This window comes from Geotrypetes seraphini, chromosome 12 (assembly GCF_902459505.1).
Source record: "Geotrypetes seraphini chromosome 12, aGeoSer1.1, whole genome shotgun sequence".
Taxonomy (NCBI): Eukaryota; Metazoa; Chordata; class Amphibia; order Gymnophiona; family Dermophiidae; genus Geotrypetes; species Geotrypetes seraphini.
This window is the reverse complement of record NC_047095.1, coordinates 9450042-9462448: the sequence shown is the minus strand read 5'-3', so window position 1 is coordinate 9462448 and position 12407 is coordinate 9450042. Positions and strand designations below refer to the sequence as shown.

Sequence of the window (12407 nt, the reverse complement as noted above, 5' to 3'; positions counted from 1 at the left end):
TCACCTAAGATAATGAGAACAATTCAAGATATGAAATTGAAATATGCTGCATTAAAGGAATGTATTATCGGAATATATAAATTTAAGTAGCAGCAGAAGCATAAAAACCTCAGAGATATGAAGAAAAAATATGTCAAAATAAACCATTTAGATAGAACCAAAACCAATTCTACAGGGAACTGGGAAAGAATATCAGCACAATGAAAAGAACATCAACAAAAACTGAAAGAGAACGGTTTTAGAGAAATCTGTACAAGGACCCTGTAGACCAGTGTTTCTCAACTTCTTCAAGCCAAGTACCCCCTAAGTCTAACAAATATCAACCGAGAACCCCCGCCCAAGCTCTGACCCAGACCCACCCAGGCTCCGCCCCTGACCCCACTCCCATAATAATAGTACTAATTGTAATGCAATTTCTTCCATCCATTTTTCATATACACACAATATAATCTTAATACATAATGGTAACCACAAAATAAAAAAAACACAAAGCACACTGTACACACAGAAAATGTTAATTATCCACTATAATAATACCCTTAGTGCACTTGCACACTTTAAAATTGGTGGGTCCATGATCCGTAGTGCCGTGCTCCCACATGCGCAGTACAAACAGCATGTGGCAGTGGAATTTTGCATGCGCCTGTTTCCCCAGTGACGGTTGAGCGACAATTGCGTCTTGCGTGCGGTGTTTATCCCTAAGAGTCTACGGCAGTTTCCTTTCAGCTTCACAAATGCGCACAAGCCCCAGTGGCACGGCAAGCCCATGTACCATGACCGGAGGAGTTTCATGCAGGATAGCCACAGTCTCTGTTCCCGTGTGAAGCTTCCAATCTTGAAACAACGCTCACTGTTCTTCTGAATCATTTAGTACGTTGCTTGCACAGGAACACTAACAGACAAACATCAGACAGCAGCAATCAGGAAACCTGCACAAATCTCATCCGGACTATAAAAAAAAACCCTAAACCCCCCCCCCCCCCCAAGCAGCCTCTTACTGCCAAAGAACGAGGAAAATTAAAAAGCTTTTGAAACAATCAGCAAGTGGAATCAGCACAGCACAAGGAGGATTAGACCATCTGCCTGCCAGCACATAGTACGCCCAGGCTGCTGATAAACTAAAAAAAATAAGTGGTTCCTGGAGAATGCTCGCTTAGGGCCAAGAAGGAACTATGGCAAGCCTGCTCTCAGGGCTCTCTGGAAGATCTTTCCAGCAAGGCAAGACTGGACAATGGCCACCCTGTCGGCTGAGCCCAAGAAAATGGGGAGCGGCGACATCGACACGAAGCCACTATCCTCCATGCACTACCTGATCAACAAGTTTGACGGGTCAGGGCAGCCACGAGGCCCGCCTCCAGGAGGAGCCGGATCTGTCCAGCTGAAAGGAAGCGGTTGCAGAGCCTCGACAGCCAGGTGTCCTACCATGATCCTCCAACTTTTCGTGAGAATTCCAAAAGACTTGTGTTGGTAGCCTGAACAGACCTTGGTTTAGGAAAAGGGGGGGGTGCTGGGAAATGGAGACATGGATCGATCTTGCTTTTTGGTGGGAAAGGGGTGTAATTAGTTGGGGACAAAAAGCAATTTTTATTTACTTTGGGGGATGGGTGTGATTGATTGGGGCCATATATTAATCTTCCTTTAATTTGGGGGGAGGGATGTGCTTTGTTTGGTCATGGAGCAATCTTTCTTTTCTTTAAGGGGAAGGGTGTGATTAGTTTGGGTCATTGACCAATCTTGCTTTGCTTTGGGGGAAAAGGGAAGGGTTACTGCTCAACAGGGGGAGGTAACAGTAAGGGAGAAGGGCTACTGATGGACAGGGGGAGCAGGGAAGGGGTACTGCTGGACAGGGGGGAGGTAAAAGGAAGGGAGAAGGACAGAAAGAAAGAGAGAGAAAATGAAAGAAAGAAATGCCTCAGCGCCCCATTGTGCTAAAAGTCTAAACATCTATTCTAGCACCCATTAATGTAAAGGGCCACTAGTCATTTATATTCTTTTTTTCCCCCAGAGGTCAAGGCATATAACTGTAAAATACGCAATGTCACCTCAGTAACAACTATAGAAAAATAGACAAATATATTGCAAAATAGACAGCAGATATAAATTCTCAAAACTGACACATTTTGATCACTTAACTGAAAATAAAATAATTTTTCCTACCTTTGTTGTCTGGTGATTTCATGAGTCTCTGGTTGCACTTCCTTCTGACTGTGCATCCAATATTTCTTTCTTTTTACCTCATGCATGCTTCCTCTCCTCCGGACCTCATTCCCTTCCCCAACCAACATCTCTCTCTGTCCCTCCATGTGTCCAACTTTTTTTCCTGTCTCCTCCACCTCTATTGGCAACATGTCTCTCTCTTTCTCTCACTGTCCATCTGTCTTAAGAGATCCAGGCATCTCTGCCACCCCCTCTACTGCCACATCCAACATTTCTCCCTCTCTCTTCCCCTGGATCATGTGCAGCAATTTTCACCACTGCCCACCAGCCCAATGCCCATTTCTCCTTCTATCACCCCTCTCCAGCACAATGTCACATCTCTCCCTCCATCACTATATCCAACATTCCTCCCCCTTGCATCTCCTTCAATCTATCCTTCTGTTCCCTCTCCACCACCATATCCAATAAAGTTATGTTATGTTAATGGGCAATTACGTGCAGTGTGTGAACCGCTGCCTGCTCGTCCCTACAACGAGAGCTGCTGAAGGCAGAAGAAGGTAACTGGAGGGGGGGAACCCAACACACAGGCACACTGACCTAGCAGGCTTTCCTCTGTTGTCAGCTCTGACATCGGAGGGAAGCCTTCTGGGTTGACTTTGGTGGAGGGGGGTGGGCAGGAAGGAGGGATCCCTGGCAGCAACTTAACAGGAGAGTGGAGGGAAGGAAGGAGGGATCACTGGCAGCGGTTTTGACAGGAGAGTGGAGAGCATGAAGGAGGGATCCCCGCCTGCGGCTTCAATGGGCAGGTAGGCAATATCCTCAGTGGCAGCCAGTGCTAGGTACCCCCCAACAAGTGGTTCGTGTACCCCTAAGGGTATACGTACTGCATGTTTTTGTTTTCTATGAGCATTGGAGCATTTACCTCACTGACCCATGCTAAAAACCTCTAGCGCAGCTTGATAAAAGGTGCCTTATCTTTGTAAAACTAGGATTTGGTTGTTTCAAGCACTTGGACGTCCATTTGGGCATTTTGAGATGTCCATATGTTTGAAAATAGGCATCTTAGTCTCTCTGCTATGGCCTTGATGATCTAACGGATCCTCTCACTCCCTCATAGGCTTTCTGCTTCTAAAGTACCTGAAAAAATTTTACTAGCAGTTTTTGCTTCTACAGGAAACTTATTTTCAAATGTTCTCTTACCCTTCCTTATCAATATTTTTTCATCTAAATTGCTGGTATTATTACTGCTTCCTGTTTTCTTCATTTTCTTTCCATTTTTTTAAAGGTGTTTTTTGTTCCAATAGATTCTCTAATTTCACCATGCTAGCTGTTGTTTGAACTTCCTTCTACCTTTTTTAGGTTTAAACAGTTTTTACAGACATTTTTATATTATAAAAGACATATCCAATAACAGTATAACAACAAAGAACAACAATGGAAGTTTCCAACCTATCTTGTAGGTAATCTCTGACTCCTATCATTAGGGTTCAACCATATGTATTAGTATAGAAAACAAACAGTACCAGAAGTACAAAAATGGCTACAATAGCCAACATGATAACAGAGAAAGGGAATCCAACAGTAAAATAAAAAAACAATAACATCCACAAAGGTGAAACTGCCTCCAGAACTGGGATAAAAATTGTACTTTATTGCATGAAATATATATATGATCCGACACTGACAGCTCTTGCCTGCCTCAGGGGTCTAAAATGAACAGGAAAATGTATCATATAAAAGAACAACATATGAACAAACACACTATAAAAAACCAATCTTATAATCAATAATAACACTTGTGAAATCAGCAGTATATAAAGTTACACATAAAATACATTTAAAAACATTAAAAAATATAACAATCTTTACATTCCAATTTTATCATATAATTTAAACACATCCATTCATGTAACATCTTTTATCACTTTTGTAAAAAAAAATTTTAATATATGTATATAAAATTATACCTTTTCGGTCTGTAAAATAATGAATCCAAATGTAGTGCAAAACCTACAAAGAAGGCAATAAAATAAATCATTCATCCTGGGCACATCTTCATTCCAACATTTTCATCACTGATAATAAACTTAGGGCTCCTTTTACGAAGTCGCAGTAGCAGTTTAACATGCGTAATTGTGTGCGCTAAACTGCCGAACGCTGTAGCCGCTACCGCCTCCTCTTGAGCAGGCAGTAGTTTTTCAGCTGGCGCGGGGGATTAAAAGTCACGCACGCTAAAGCCGCTAATGCGGCTTTGTAAAAGGAGCCCTTAATTGCAATCATAGTTTGAACCAAAGTTGTCAAAATAATTTTCTTTTCCAAAATTTCATGTGATTGGAGCCTTAAGAAATCAATTACTATTAATATTTTGGGTTGAATCCCTCTATTGATACTAGTAATTAACTACCTCATGTAGCAATCTTTAATTGATAACCACATGAGACTACACCTTCAGATGTGACTCATTACTTAATTAAGATTATTGTTAAGTTAATTATCTCTCAAACTTTCAGGACAATCATAAAATCTGTTGTTATCAGTTGATTTACAATGTTTAATTTATGTTTCAATCAATTTATCAATTGCGATAATAAGCTGGATTCTTTCTAAATTTAATATCAATTTAAAGTCAGCTACCGCATAAGAAAGACCAAAGGATCCACAGCCGGCTTCTCTTCAACCGAAGAGCTGAATCATATCACATGATCTGCAAATGAAGTCAGCTGTGGATCCTTTGGTCTCTCTTATGCGGTAGCTGCCGTTAATTTGTTATATTATTGAATTTATTGAATTATTTTGATTTAAAGTTGTTGTTTTTTTATTTTTTTATTTATGAGAATTGATTTTCAATTTGTTTGGCTCCCCAGAGAAATTTTCTTCCTCCTGAAAAAGCTATTAGTGAAACAAGAAATCATGTAGAGGAAGCGGAAGAGTTTTGAAGACCCAGGATAACTTGTTGCTGATAATTTGAACTATATTTTTTTGTTTTACTTTGGGAGATTTATTGTTTTATTATTTTTTCACATTTGTACACTTGGAAACTACAGTCAAGGCTAATCACGGTGTCATTAACCTGAGATATCGAAGGAGGAACTTATCGGTTTCAACTGTTTGATATAAATACTTTTTATTTTATTTTTTCATTGCTGGTTCTTCTTTGGTGTTGCACTTAAACATCTTGCCCCTGGCTTTGGGTTGGCCAGGAGTGTACAGGTGCGATGATGTTTTATTAGACCGTTGCTGGCCTGGCTGGTGCATTTCATACACTCCACATAAATTTTTATTAAGATTTATTGAACTGTTTAAGACACAGTGAGATTTTTCTCTGACTTATAGGAATGCCCACAACTCATAGTAACATAGTAGACGACGGCAGATAAAGACCCGAATGGTCCATCCAGTCTGCCCAACCTGATTCAATTTAATTTTTTTTTTTTCTTCTTAGCTATTTCTGGGCAAGAATCCAAAGCTCTACCCGGTACTGTGCTTGGGTTCCTACTGCCGAAATCTCCATTAAAACCTACTCCAGCCCATCTACACCCTCCCTGCCATTGAAGCCTTCCCCAGTCAATCCTCCACCAAATGGCCATATACAGACACAGACCATGCAAGTCTGCCCAGTACTGGCCTTAGTTCAATTTTTAATATTATTTTCTGATTCTAGATCCTCTGTGTTCATCCCACGCTTCTTTGAACTCAGTCACAGATTTACTCTCCACCACCTCTCTCGGGAGCGCATTCCAGGCATCCACCACCCTCTCCGTAAAATAGAATTTCCTAACATTGCCTTTGAATCTACCACTCCTCAACCTCAAATTATGTCCTCTGGTTTTACCATTTTCCTTTCTCTGGAAAAGATTATGTTCTATGTTAATACCCTTCAAGTATTTGAACGTCTGAATCATATCTCTCCTGTCTCTCCTTTCCTCTAGGGTATACATATTCAGGGCTTCCAATCTCTCCTCATACGTCTTCTGGTGCAAGCCTCCTATCATTTTTGTCGCCCTCCTCTGGCCCGCTTCAAGTCTTCATATGTCCTTCGCCAGTTACGGTCTCCATAACTGAACACAATACTCCAAGTGGGGCCTTACCAATGACCTGTACAAGGGCATCAACACCTTCTTCCTTCTACTGGCTACGCCTCTCTTTATACAGCCCAGCATCCTTCTGGCAGCAGCCACTGCCTTGTCACACTGTTTTTTCGCCTTTAGATCTTCGGACACTATCACCTCAAGGTCCCTCTCCCCGTCCGTGCATATCAGCTACTCTCCTACCAGCATATACTTTCCTTCCGATTATTAATCCCCAAATGCATTACTCTGCATTTCTTTGCATTGAATTTTAGTTGCCAGGCATTAGACCATTCCTCTAACTTTTGCAGATCCTTTTTCATATTTTCCACTCCTTCTTCGGTGTCTACTCTGTTACAAATCTTGGTATCATCTGCAAAAAGGCACACTTTTCCTTCTAACCCTTCAGCAATGTCACTCACAAACATATTGAACAGGATTGGCCCCAGCACCGAACCCTGAGGAACTCCACTACTCACCTTTCCTTCCTCTGAGCGATTTCCATTAACCACCACCCTCTGGCGTCTGTCCGACAACCAGTTTCTATCCCAGTTCACCACTTTGGGTCCTAACTTCAGCCCTTCAAGTTTGTTCAACAACCTCCTATGAGGAACTGTATCAAAGGCTTTGCTGAAATCTAAGTAAATTACATCTAGCATATGTCCTTGATCCAGCTCTCTGGTCACCCAATCAAAAAATTCAATCAGGTTCGTTTGGGACAATTTACCTTTTGTAAAGCCATGTTGCCTCGGATCCTGTAACCCATTAGATTCAAGGAAGTACACTATCCTTTCTTTCAGCAACACTTCCATTATTTTACCAACAACTGAAGTGAGGCTCACCGGCCTGTAGTTTCCTGCTTCATCCCTTGACCACTTTTATGAATAGGGACCACATCCGCTCTCCTCCAATCCCCAGGAATCACTCCTGTCTCCAGAGATTTGTTGAACAAGTCTTTAATAGGACTCGCCAGAACCTCTCTGAGCTCCCTTAGTATCCTGGGATGGATCCCGTCTGGTCCCATCGCTTTGTCCATCTTCAGTTTTTCAAGTTCCTCATAAACACTCTCCTTTGTCAGGATTTTCTTCTGTGAACACAGAACAGAAGTATTTGTTTAGCACATTTTCTTTTTCCTCATCACTCTCCACATATCGGTTCCCAGCATCTTTTAGTTTAGCAATTCCATTTTTCATCTTCCTCCTTTCACTAAAATATCTGAAAAAATTTTTGTCTCCCTTTTTTACATTTTTAGCCATTGTTCTTCCGCCTGTGCTTTCGCCAGACGTATTTCTCTCTTGGCTTCTTTCAGTTTCACCCTGTAGTCCTTTCTGCACTCCTCTTCTTGGGTTTTTTAATATTTCACAAACGCCAACTCTTTTGCCTTTATTTTCTCCGCCACTAGTTTGGAGAACCATATCGGCTTCCTTTTTCTCTTGTTTTTATTGATTTTCTTCACATAAAGGTCCTTAGCCATTTTTATCGCTCTTTTCAGCTTAGACCACTGTCTTTCCACTTCTCTTATGTCCTCCCATCCTAACAGCTCTTTCTTCAGGTACTCTCCCATTACATTAAAGTCCGTACGTTTGAAATCTAGGACTTAAAGTAACGTGCGGCCACTCTCCACTTTAGCCGTTATATCAAACCAAACCATTTGATGATCGTTACTTCCCAGGTGAGCACCCACTCGAACATTAGAGATACTCTCTCCATTTATGAGGGCCAAATCCAATATCGCTTTTTCCCTTGTGGGTTGTAGTAATAATAATTATAGTCAGTATTTGCCTGGAACTCCTGGTAGCTGAGGATCCTGGAAGACATTTCACTATTGCCTCGTGCCCGGGCTCCCCCTTTAAGAAGAAGGGAGCCAGGGCACGAGGCAAGCCTCGGCAGCGTTTTTGTTTCTTTTTTTTTCCTTTTGCAGGAGCGGAGAGGCAGAGGGGAAGGCAGGAAGAGCAGCCAGAGCAGGCTGCAAGTCCGGGATCGCGGTGAGAGTTAGCTCCGCCCCCCCCACCCACGTCAAGGTTGCATCGGGCCCGGGCTCCCCCTTTAAGAAGAAGGGAGCCAGGGCACGAGGCAAGCCTCGGCAGCTTTTTTGTTTCTTTTTTTTTCCTTTTGCAGGAGCGGAGAGGCAGAGGGGAAGGCAGGAAGAGCAGCCAGAGCAGGCTGCAAGTCCGGGGTCGCGGCGAGAGTTAGCTCCGCCCCCCCCACCCACGTCACAGGTTGCATCGGGCCCGGGCTCCCCCTTTAAGAAGAAGGGAGCCAGGGCACGAGGCAAGCCTCGGCAGCGTTTTTGTTTCTTTTTTTTTCCTTTTGCAGGAGCGGAGAGGCAGAGGGGAAGGCAGGAAGAGCAGCCAGAGCAGGCTGCAAGTCCGGGATCGCGGCGAGAGTTAGCTCCGCCCCCCCCACCCGCGTCACAGGTTGCATCGGGCCCGGGCTCCCCCTTTAAGAAGAAGGGAGCCAGGGCACGAGGCAAGCCTCGGCAGCGTTTTTGTTTCTTTTTTTTTTCTTTTGCAGGAGCGGAGAGGCAGAGGGGAAGGCAGGAAGAGCAGCCAGAGCAGGCTGCAAGTCCAGGGTCGCGGCGAGAGTTAGCTCCGCCCCCCCCCACCCGCGTCACAGGTTGCATCGGGCCCGGGCTCCCCCTTTAAGAAGAAGGGAGCCAGGGCACGAGGCAAGCCTCGGCAGCGTTTTTGTTTCTTTTTTTTCCTTTTGCAGGAGCGGAGAGGCAGAGGGGAAGGCAGGAAGAGCAGCCAGAGCAGGCTGCAAGTCCGGGGTCGCGGCGAGAGCTAGCTCCGCCCCCCCACCCGCGTCACAGGTTGCATCGGGCCCGGGCTCCCCCTTTAAGAAGAAGGGAGCCAACGGCGCCTAGCCGTTCGGCGCACGGCGAAGGCGAGCGGCAAAGGCGCTCGCCTTAGCGAGAGCGCCTTTGCGAAGAGCCTTGAGGAGAGCCAAACTACACTCAACTAGGATATCTTAGAGCAGCAACCTATCCCTTTAACCTATACCCTCCCCCTAATTTCACAAACCCTCGTACTTAACTCGCTACTCTCACACTAACTCACAGACAGCCACCCCTTCATACACCCTTATCTTCTAACTTTTTAATCTCTCAGACAATCCAAACCTTCACAATCTCTCAGACACCCTAATCTCTCAGACATCAATATCTCTCGCAATCTCACACTAACTCTCAGTCGGCTATTTCTAACTTTCTCTCTCTCTCTTTTTTTTTTTTTTTTTCTCTAACAGGCAGACCTAAATCACAACTTGGAAATGGCAGGGAGGACTAGAAGCGCCAAGGCTACAATCAATTCCAGCATTCCAGCCACCATGGGAATCCAGGAGGAGATCACGGACGGCTTGCAGAGGGAGGAGGATCCAGGACGATGGACAGAGGTCTCCGTGCAGACCGAGTCCATCTCTCGGCATTACACCACAGTCTCTACGCAGACAGAGGAGGCCGCTCAGCTGGATGGGGCCCTCATGCAGGAACTGTGGAGCCTCAGGGAGGAGGTGGAACGCCTGAGGAGCATCCGCAAGGATGAAGCCTACATCGACGGAGTCGTTCAGGAGTTGTCTCAAGTCACAGAACATGCCCACGACAAGTCCATTCTCGAGACACCCAAATCATCAGCTTTGAAACCGACATTTGGGATACAGGCAATGGCCAGCGACAATGACACCTGGCAGCTGGTGACCTCTTCCACAGGCAAAGGCAAACAAAGGAGATCCACCCCCTCTTTTTCAATCTCTTCATCCTCTTCTTTTTCTCCCCAACAGGCCAACCCTACGTCAACCCCTCACCTCGTCCTGAGGAACAGATTCCAGATTCTCCAAGAACAAGCTGCCGACGACAAACAAGAACAGACCCAACACGAAGAACAGGAGCAGACCCAACAAGCAGCTCCATCTGATGACCGACTCTCCCCCCCACAACGAAAGAAGTGCAGAGTAATAGTCATTGGGGACTCCATGCTGAGGGGCACCGAGGGACCAATCTGTAGACCGGATACACTCTCGAGAGAGGTTTGCTGTCTACCTTGAGCCAAGATACGGGATGTCACCACCAACCTGGGTAAACTACTCACACCTCATGACCATTTTCCTATGCTTCTTATCCACATAGGTACGAATGACACTGCAAGGAACACCCAGGAGACCATCGCCAGAGACTTCGGAGCCTTGGGTGTGAGGCTGAAGCAGACGGGTGTGCAGGTGGTCTTCTCTTCAATCCTCCCAGTCAGAGGCAAGGGAAGAGCCAGAGATGAATGTATCCTAAGAACCAACGAATGACTACAAGGATGGTGTCGGGATATGAACTTTGGATTCCTGAATCATGGAGAGGCGCTACAAGGACTTCTGGGACCAGACGGACTCCACTTGACCAGCAGAGGTAAGAACATCTTCGGACACCGACTAGCCCGCCTACTTCGTAGGGCTTTAAACTAGGTAAGTTGGGGGAGGGTACCTACTCATGTACTGGTGCGGAAAGGAACTATCCTGATGGGATGAGTCGACACTCTGCTTCCAAGGTAAGGACACACATAGCAAACAGTTCTCTAGGAGCCACACAGACTCAGGTGGAAAAAGCCTTACAGCGACCTAGCAAACACAATGTGTGGAGGGCCATGTATATTAATGCTCACAGTTTAGGCAATAAAATTCTAGAGCTGGAAACTGAAATAAGGGATGCCAACCTAGACTTGGTGGCAATAACCGAAACATGGTTTACGGACTCACATGGGTGGGATATGACTATACCGGGGTACAATCTACTTCGTCGTGACAGAGAGGGCAGGTTAGGTGGTGGGGTAGCACTATACATTAAAAAAGACATCAAAACCACCAAGATCACAGATGTCAAATACACCGGGGAGTCCCTCTTGGTTAACTTGGCAAGAGGTGGCAATAAATGCCTGTATCTTGGTGTGGTATACAGACCCCCAAGACAAATGGAAGACATGGACACGGAATTAATTGAGGACATAGAGAATATCACTCTATGGGACGACACTGTACTGCTTGGGGACTTCAACATGCCTGATGCAGACTGGAACACATTTTCAGCAACCACCAGTAGCAGCAAGAGGCTTTTGGCCTCCATAAATGGTGCACAACTAAAACAGATGGTAACGGAGCCCACTAGGGCCCAGGCGATCCTTGACCTGGTACTCACCAACGGGGAAAGTGTCTCAGAGGTCTTGGTAGGAGATACGCTAGCCTCCAGCGACCATAACATGCTATGGTTCAACCTTAGGAAAGGATTCCCTAAATCAATCACAAAAACAAAGGTACTTAACTTCCGGGGCACCGACTTCACACGCATGGGAGATTTCATCCATCAGACGCTGCAGGACCAAGCAGAGACCGGTAATGTGGAAGCTATGTGGTCGTACCTGAAATCATCCATACACGAAGCTACTAATCGCTACATAAAATCGGTAGACAAACGGCAAAGAAACAATAAACCCCAATGGTTCACTGAGGAGATCTCGCACCTCATTAAGGAGAAGAAAACAGCATTTCTTTCCTACAAACGTACGCAGAGAAGGGAAACCAAAGTAGAATATAAGACCAGGTCTGCAGCGATCAAAACAGCAGTTAGGGAGGCCAAACTTCGAGTGGAAGAAACTTTGGCAAAAAACATTAAAAAAGGGGACAAATCTTTCTTCAGGTATATTAGTGATAGGAAAAGGAACACAGACGGCATAGTACGCCTTAGAAGACCGGACGGAAACCACGCAGTGGCGGATTCTGAAAAAGCCGAAATACTAAATGAATATTTCTGTTCAGTCTTCACCTGTGAGGCACCGGGACACGGACCACAGCTGAAGGCAAAACAAATTGCGGAAGACCCGTTTCAAAATTTTGAGTTCACACCTGAAGACGTCTACAGTGAGCTGACAAGGCTCAAGGAGAACAAGGCCATGGGACCGGACAATTTACACCCAAGAGTGCTTAGAGAATTGAGAGATGTTCTGGCGGAACCGTTGGGCGTACTCTTCAATCTCTCACTAAGCACGGGGAAAGTTCCGTTGGACTGGAAAACAGCCAACGTCATTCCTCTGCATAAAAAGGGTTGCAAGGCTGAGGCTGCGAACTATAGACCGGTGAGTCTCACTTCAATAGCGTGTAAACTCATGGAAACACTAATTAAGCATAAATTAGATACGGTCTTGAATGAGG

The 12407-nt window shown here is 45.1% G+C and overlaps 1 long non-coding RNA gene across 2 annotated transcripts in view; it reads right to left on the bottom strand.

Moving 5' to 3' along the window:
- Nucleotides 1-483: 483 nt before the first annotated feature.
- Nucleotides 484-12407, bottom strand: part of LOC117346477 — a 63853-nt gene continuing 51929 nt past the window's right edge. The window contains exons 2-3 of one of the 2 annotated variants that reach the window (XR_004536600.1): nucleotides 4125-4167; nucleotides 484-892 (exon numbers count right to left, since the gene is read on the bottom strand). This is a non-coding gene — a long non-coding RNA (uncharacterized LOC117346477). Of the gene's footprint in view, nucleotides 893-3843; nucleotides 3865-4124; nucleotides 4168-12407 lie in introns of those variants that run through there. The other variant, XR_004536601.1, reaches the window with a different exon arrangement.